The sequence below is a fragment of the Pantherophis guttatus genome, chromosome 3 (assembly GCF_059756535.1).
Source record: "Pantherophis guttatus breed Tessera chromosome 3, ASM5975653v1, whole genome shotgun sequence".
Taxonomy (NCBI): domain Eukaryota; kingdom Metazoa; phylum Chordata; class Lepidosauria; order Squamata; family Colubridae; genus Pantherophis; species Pantherophis guttatus.
The window spans coordinates 64128910-64135509 of record NC_142065.1 but is presented as its reverse complement, the minus strand read 5'-3'; the positions used below and the strand labels follow the sequence as shown (position 1 = coordinate 64135509).

The following is a 6600-nucleotide window of genomic DNA, read 5'->3' as shown; positions in this document are numbered from 1 at the left end:
AAAGCCTCGACTGTCTAATGCCAGAAACAGGTCAGGGAAATCAGTATCTATGGGTCCTCTGAGGATGACCATGGCACATGGATGATTGCAACTTAGAATATAACAGGAGTAAATGGTAAAGTGAATGAGACAGTACTTTTTAGAAAGCAGATAAGAATAGGGAAGGGTATAATGAAAGAATCACTACAGAAATTAGGATGAAAGCAAAGTATTTAATCTGTTCACAGGGAAAAAAGGTAACTTGAGGACAGATGTAATTCATAGATGCCATGAAAATATTGAAAAATTAAAGTGTCCAGATATAAATAGCATAACTGGAGAAATGGAGGAGGTTTGTTTATGCAGTGACTGTTTAATGTGAATGTGAAAATAGGTGCTTTGCTTGGAAAAAATGTAAGTACAAATAAAAAATAGCAAGAATGGATGCAAAAAACTATGTGGAAAATAATTGGATAAGCCGGGAAGATGTTTGGAGGATTTCAATTAAAGGGACATAAAAGTGACATTAAGTAAAATTTGGAAAATACAGGCTTTATCCTAGGCAGTGTAGGTGCAAACCAGACTTTTGCTCTGTCAGCAGCAGACCAATTAAACCTATGAAGGAAAACTAACATAATTTGCTAAATGAAAAAGAGTACAATAAAGCACATAGGCATGTAGTACAATATATTTTGCATGAATATGAAGCTGGAAGTTGATTAAAGCATGTGGTATAAGTGGTACTAAGCAGTGGTGGGATTCAAAATTTTTTACTACCAGTTAGGTAGGTGGGTGTGGCTTGGTGTTAGGTTAGTGGGTGTGGCTTGGTGGGCGTAGCATGGCTTGGTGGGCGTGGTTGAGGAAGGATACTGCAAAATCCCCATTTCCTCCCGATCAGCTGGGACTCGGGAGGCAGAGAATAGATGGGGGTGGGGCCAGTCAGAATTTTTACTACCGGTTCTCCAAACTACTCAAAATTTCCGCTACCGGTTCTCCAGAACTGGTCAGAACCCACCTCAGAGCTGAAACCCACCTCTGGTACTACGTGGAATAAGGCTTCCAAAAGGACAAAAAGACAGATTGGAAGGGACCTTATAGGACATCTAGTCCAACCCCCTGCTCAAGTAGGAGACCCTACACCATTTCTGACAAATGGCAGTCCAATCTTTTCTTGAAAGTCTCAAGTGATGAAGGTCCCACAACTTCCGAAGGCAAGCTGTTCCATTGGTTTATTGTTCTCACTGTCAGAAAGTTCCTCCTCATTTCTATGTTGAATCTCTCCTTGGTCAGTTTCCATCCATTATTCCTTGTCTGGCCTTCAGGTGCTTTAGTAGAACAGTTAGCAATGATTAAATGTTGAGGAGGGGGTGAGACAAGGTAATGTGATATCCCCTTGGTTATTTAATTTATTTGTAAAAAAATGTCTAAGCGATGCTTGAAACGATTCATCTAACAAGAACTGTCACTAAGACTGCTTATCCATGGAATACTCATCTCTCCTGGGACTAATAATAAATTCACATTGGTCAATATTACAAATGGCTTCCCAGAAAAAGCTAATTAACTTTATGAATACTAGTTTACAGGAAAACATAGAACCAAAACATTTTGGCTGTAATTTGTTTTGTTTTATTAATTTTCATTATTAACTAATTAATTTCAATTAATTATAAAGAAAGAAAGCTTCTGGTAAGTGTCAGGGTGCAGAATACTTACTCTTTTTAAGCAAGAACAGAATTAAATGCTTTTTGACTAATATATTTGTGAAATATTTTAACATTTTTGGAAGTAGGTTGATTATTATTTTGTCTAAATTGTATACATTCCTCCTTCCAGGTTCATTATTATTAACTGCATTTATTATAGAGTCAATATGTTAAAAACAGGAAAAAGGACCTAGCTACCTTGGTTGATTTGGAAAAAAAGAAAAAGAAAAAAGCTACATAAGTTGAGATGTGGTAAGCATTGCAATGGCAGAGGATAGGCATATGACATATGATGGTATTCTCTGGATAGTGTTTTGGTCTTTTGTTTTAATTTTTTGTGCCTAGAAAAACTAGGGTGAGGTTGGTGACTGTAGATATTACTTAAATAAATCAATAAAGCCACATTGCTCCCCAGATATTGTAAGATTTACATTCCCATTATTTCTAATAATTGGCTGTGATGGGTAGGAGTAATGAGAATGAGAATTTAATGAGATTTGGTGTTCTAAGATCTGGAAGATTACTGATTCCATGGTTTATTTATTTATTTTTTATTTTATTCATTAAATTTTTGTGCTGCCCATCTCACTGATACAGTGACTCTAGGCAGTTTACAACATATTACAATGATTTAGGATTACAGGTTGTCCTTGATTTATGACCATTTGTTTAATGATAGTTTGGACTTACGATGTGCTAAAAAAGTGATTTACCGTATTTTTCAGAGTATAAGACACACCGGAATATAAGACCCACCTACCTTTTTTGGTGAGGAAAAGAAGAAAAAGAAATCTCCCTCTGCCTCTGAGCAATTTTGCCTTGTTGCAGCAAACAGCAAACAGCCTGCTTTACTTTCAGTTTCGTTTTCAGCATAGCTTGATTAGCACAAGGAAAAAAAAATCTGCTCCAGCAATTTACCTCTTTGCAGCAAGCAGTAGAGCCCTGCACAAAACAGCTGAGAGCAAATCAGTTGAGAGTCGGGAGGCCGATCCAATCAACTTGTGCTAATTAGGCTGTGCTAAAGCTGAAAGGAGCTGTTTTTTTCTTGCTGTTTGCTTGCAAGGAGGTAACTGCTGGGAGGCAGAGGCCAAAGGGTGGGGGCCAGTGGGTGGGCGGGACTACATTTGGTGTATAAAACGTACCTAAATTTTCACCCCCTTTTAGGGGGAAAAAGGTGCATCTTATACTCCGAAAAATACGGTAGAACCTGTCCTCAAAATTATGACCATACCACCCCTGTGATCAAAGGGTGCATGGCAAACAGCTAGCATTTAGAACAGTTACAACATCCTATGGATATCTGATTGCTGATAAACATAGGATGTTGTATGTTGTAACCACAAGATGTATATAGAATATTGTATTGAAGCAATTGGGATTATCTAATCTAGTGAAAAGAAAGATTATGGTTGACATGATAGTAGTGTTCCAATATTTGAGAAGCTGCCACAAAGAAGAGGGGATCAACCTATTTTCCAAAGCACCAGAAGGCAAGACAAGAAACAATGGATAGAAACTAATCAAGGAGAGAAGCAACAAAGAACTAAGGAGAAATTTCTGAACAGTGAGAACAATTAACCAGTAGAACAACTTACCTTCAGAAGTTGTGGGTGCTATATCATTGAAGGCTTTTAAGAATAGACTGGACAGCTAGTTATCTGAAATAGTATAGCATGTCCTGCTTGAGCAGGGGGTTGGACTAGAAGACCTTCAAGGCCTCTTCCAACTCTGTTATTCTGTTCACAATTTGTGACCTTCCCAGCCGGCTTCCAACAAGCAAAGTCAATGAAAGAAGCTAGATTCACTTAACAACTGTATTGATTTGATTAATGATTGTGGTAAAAATGGTCATAAAATTGGGTCCAGTCACAGATAGTCCTTGACTTAAAAACACAATTGGGAAGGGAATTTTGATCGTGAAACAATGTAGTCATTAAGCAAATCATCAAGTCAAGGACTAGCTGTAATACATTGTCTGGTCTTATTATATTTGAAGAACAGTTAATACAATTGTAGTTCACTTGGTATATTATTTCTTTAGATTAAACAAAAGTTTGTTTCATGTCTTCAGGGATTGTGCTATTATTTTTGCTTTCAGGAGAATGCTAGGAATGAGTCGGGAAATAACTGATTGTAATATTATTATAGTTTCTAAAATTGGCACTGTTTTGTATGAAGTAATAAAACTGACAGACTTATTAAAATCTGCAAAATATTGAAGTTGCAGCAATTTGAGGGAGGGAAATACTGTCCAAACCCTTTAACAATTTTGGATTTTTTTGTTGATTAAACTGTCACTATTCTAGTTAATACTTTTAGAAGTAAGATATATTTGCGTGCATTGGCACGAGGGGGAAATAAGAATTAATACTATATGCTGGATTGATAGATTCCCATAAGCCATTTTCAATTATTTTTCATGCAATTAATTGTATGTGATGAGTTTTAGGCTCCCTTTTCCCACTTTGAGCTTTGATACTGAGAAGAATATCTTTTGCATTGTGATACCGGCTCTTTTGAAGGGCAGGCTTGTTAGCTGATTGGTTACTTCATTATGTGCACTCCAGGGGTGAGTTCTACTTACCTTTACTACTGGTTAGCAATGGGAATGCGCGTGGGGGAAGCTTCTGCGCATTTGCAGATTGTCAATAATGACATCTGGGCAGGTAGGCGGAGCCTCCCCCGCTTTTACTACAGGTTCTAAACAACAGGACAGAACCGGGAGCAATCCACCACTGATACACTCGTATTTCATGCAGGTGAATCAGTCCTGCAAAAGCATAAGTAGTATGTTACCTAATACACAGTGAGGCCTTATTCAGAGGAACAGTTTATGTGCAAGAATGGAAGTTCGCTCAATTTAATGAGGAATGTGGGAAATGTAGTCCTGTTATTTCCTCTTATAGGAGAAACACAAACCCTGGCCTTTTGAACAGCATACTTATACCAATAGAAGAGAATATTTGTAGCTCAGGGTTGAACTGTGGGGTCCTTGATACTCTAAACTTAGTGGTTTTCTTGCAGACCTTTAATTACCGAACTAGGTAACATCATCAGTGCTCAATATCCATAGAGATTTTCAGTAGGTCATCCCAAAAGTGCTTTTTTTTTTCAAAAGGCAACGGGACTTTGTTTTTCCTTGAAGACCTTTCGCTTCTCAAGCTCCAAGAAGCTTCCTCAGTTCTGAATGAGTCAAGAAGCGCTAGCGCTAAAAGATTATGAAGAAAAAAAAAAAGCCAACACGCCAATGTTGTGCAGTGATGATGGGGCGCTGCGGATTGGTTTTGGCGTAGCCTTTATAGGAAAATGGGTGAGGCAGGTCAGTCAAGTCGCCCGAAGAGCAGACGGGCAAAACAGTCGAGTGGCCGGGCCACGTGCCGACGGGCGCCACACTTTGCACACGTGCCTGCCCCTTTTGCACGCTCGCTTCTCCTGCTCTGCACCGAGGAGGCGGGTCCCTCGGCGGCTCCTCTCGCCGCCCAATCTGGCTCAGGGGCCGGGTTTTGCTCAGCCACCGGCTCGTCGGAAGGGCAATGACCGGGTTGCTTTAATCCGGAGCTTGGCGGCGCGGGAGGAGCACCGGCGACGGGCGAGTTGAGGTTAAGCGAAAGGCCGGTCGGCTCGCGCCGCAGATTGAACTCGGAGCGCTCGTGCGAACTGATACTATGTGCCAGCATCGTTGCTTTGGGTAATCTGTAGCGGGGCGTGTGTGTGTGTTTGTGTGCATGTATGCGTGTAGACCCGGGCAAGAGCAATCCTGTACTAGTTCTCTGAGAGAGAGAGAGGCGGATTCGGTTTCTCACCTGCAGGGCATGGGTGTGTTTGGGCGGGTTTCCCAATTTTTCGGTGTTGCAGCTGATTAGAAATCCCAGTCCCGCTATTCTTCTAAGGGAAAGTATCCTACCCGGCTGGATTGGAAGCGCTGGGTTTTAAATATTGGCGGAGTATCTGTTTTGTGATACCCGGCTAGCTACTATGTTATTAGGCCGGCCTCGTTCCTGAATGGTAAAAAGCTTTCGGTTTCTGCAGAAGGCTTCGTTTAATCGGCTTAAGAGAGTGAAGGTAAAAGACGAAGAAGTAGGCAGTTCTGCTATTCGGGATTCTTTCTCTTCGCTAACCGTGTTGCACCAACAGTAGGGATTTTACATTGCTTGCATCCTTTTGTTGCAATTTAGCCTGCTTAGTGAAAGTTGAGGAAGGAACCGGCAGGAAGAAAGCATCCAAATCCTACATCCACTCTTTTTTTTCCCCCTGAAAGGGAAAAAAGTTAGATTGTTCTGTTTAAAAAAGAAAAGAAAACCCACAGAACCTCTTTAAACTTTCTTCTGGCTGCAAACATCCAACTGCAATTATTTACTTCGGGGAAAATCCCAGGTTGTTGGTATCCTGGTAGGTATTGTTCTCTATAAACAGACTTTTAATTTATATTATATTGGGCATTACTTGAATAGTGGTAGAAAGCTATACAAGACACTTGACTGATGCATCCGTTTGGATTTTTAAATTTAGCAGGGGAAATTGTTTCTTTTTTGGTGCATCTGACTAAAAAATTATTGGGGTAAAATCAGGAAATGAAAGGAAGCTGTTAGGTTGCTGGATTATGTTGAATAAGTGATGTGAAGTCCTGCCACTTAATAATGCAGGTTACATCTCATGGCATACATGTTTAGTTACTTGGTCTTTAGAATTGTGCCTCTCCTAATAATTAGCTGCCGAAGACACTGCTTGAATCAACCAATGAATAATCTCTTCATTTTCTGCATCTAAGGAAGAGAAATCATAACACGCTGGAATAGAGGGATGGCTACAAAATTCAGTGAATCTCTTGCTAAGTTTGTACTTTACATCATGAATAGCAAGTTACATTAAAAAAATAAATAAACAGCATATTCTTCTAATGCAACTGTTCTTTAAA

The 6600-nt window shown here is 39.8% G+C and overlaps 1 protein-coding gene across 4 annotated transcripts in view; it reads left to right on the top strand.

The window, feature by feature from the left end:
* The first annotated feature begins 4976 nt into the window (after window positions 1-4976).
* GLIS1 (GLIS family zinc finger 1) overlaps window positions 4977-6600 on the top strand; it is a 222662-nt gene continuing 221038 nt past the window's right edge. For 3 of the 4 annotated variants that reach the window (XM_087889740.1, XM_034415114.3, XM_034415112.3), the window contains exon 1: window positions 5107-5373. The gene's annotated coding sequence lies outside the window, so the exon portion shown is untranslated. Of the gene's footprint in view, window positions 6075-6600 lie in introns of all 4 variants that reach the window. The other variant, XM_034415113.3, reaches the window with a different exon arrangement.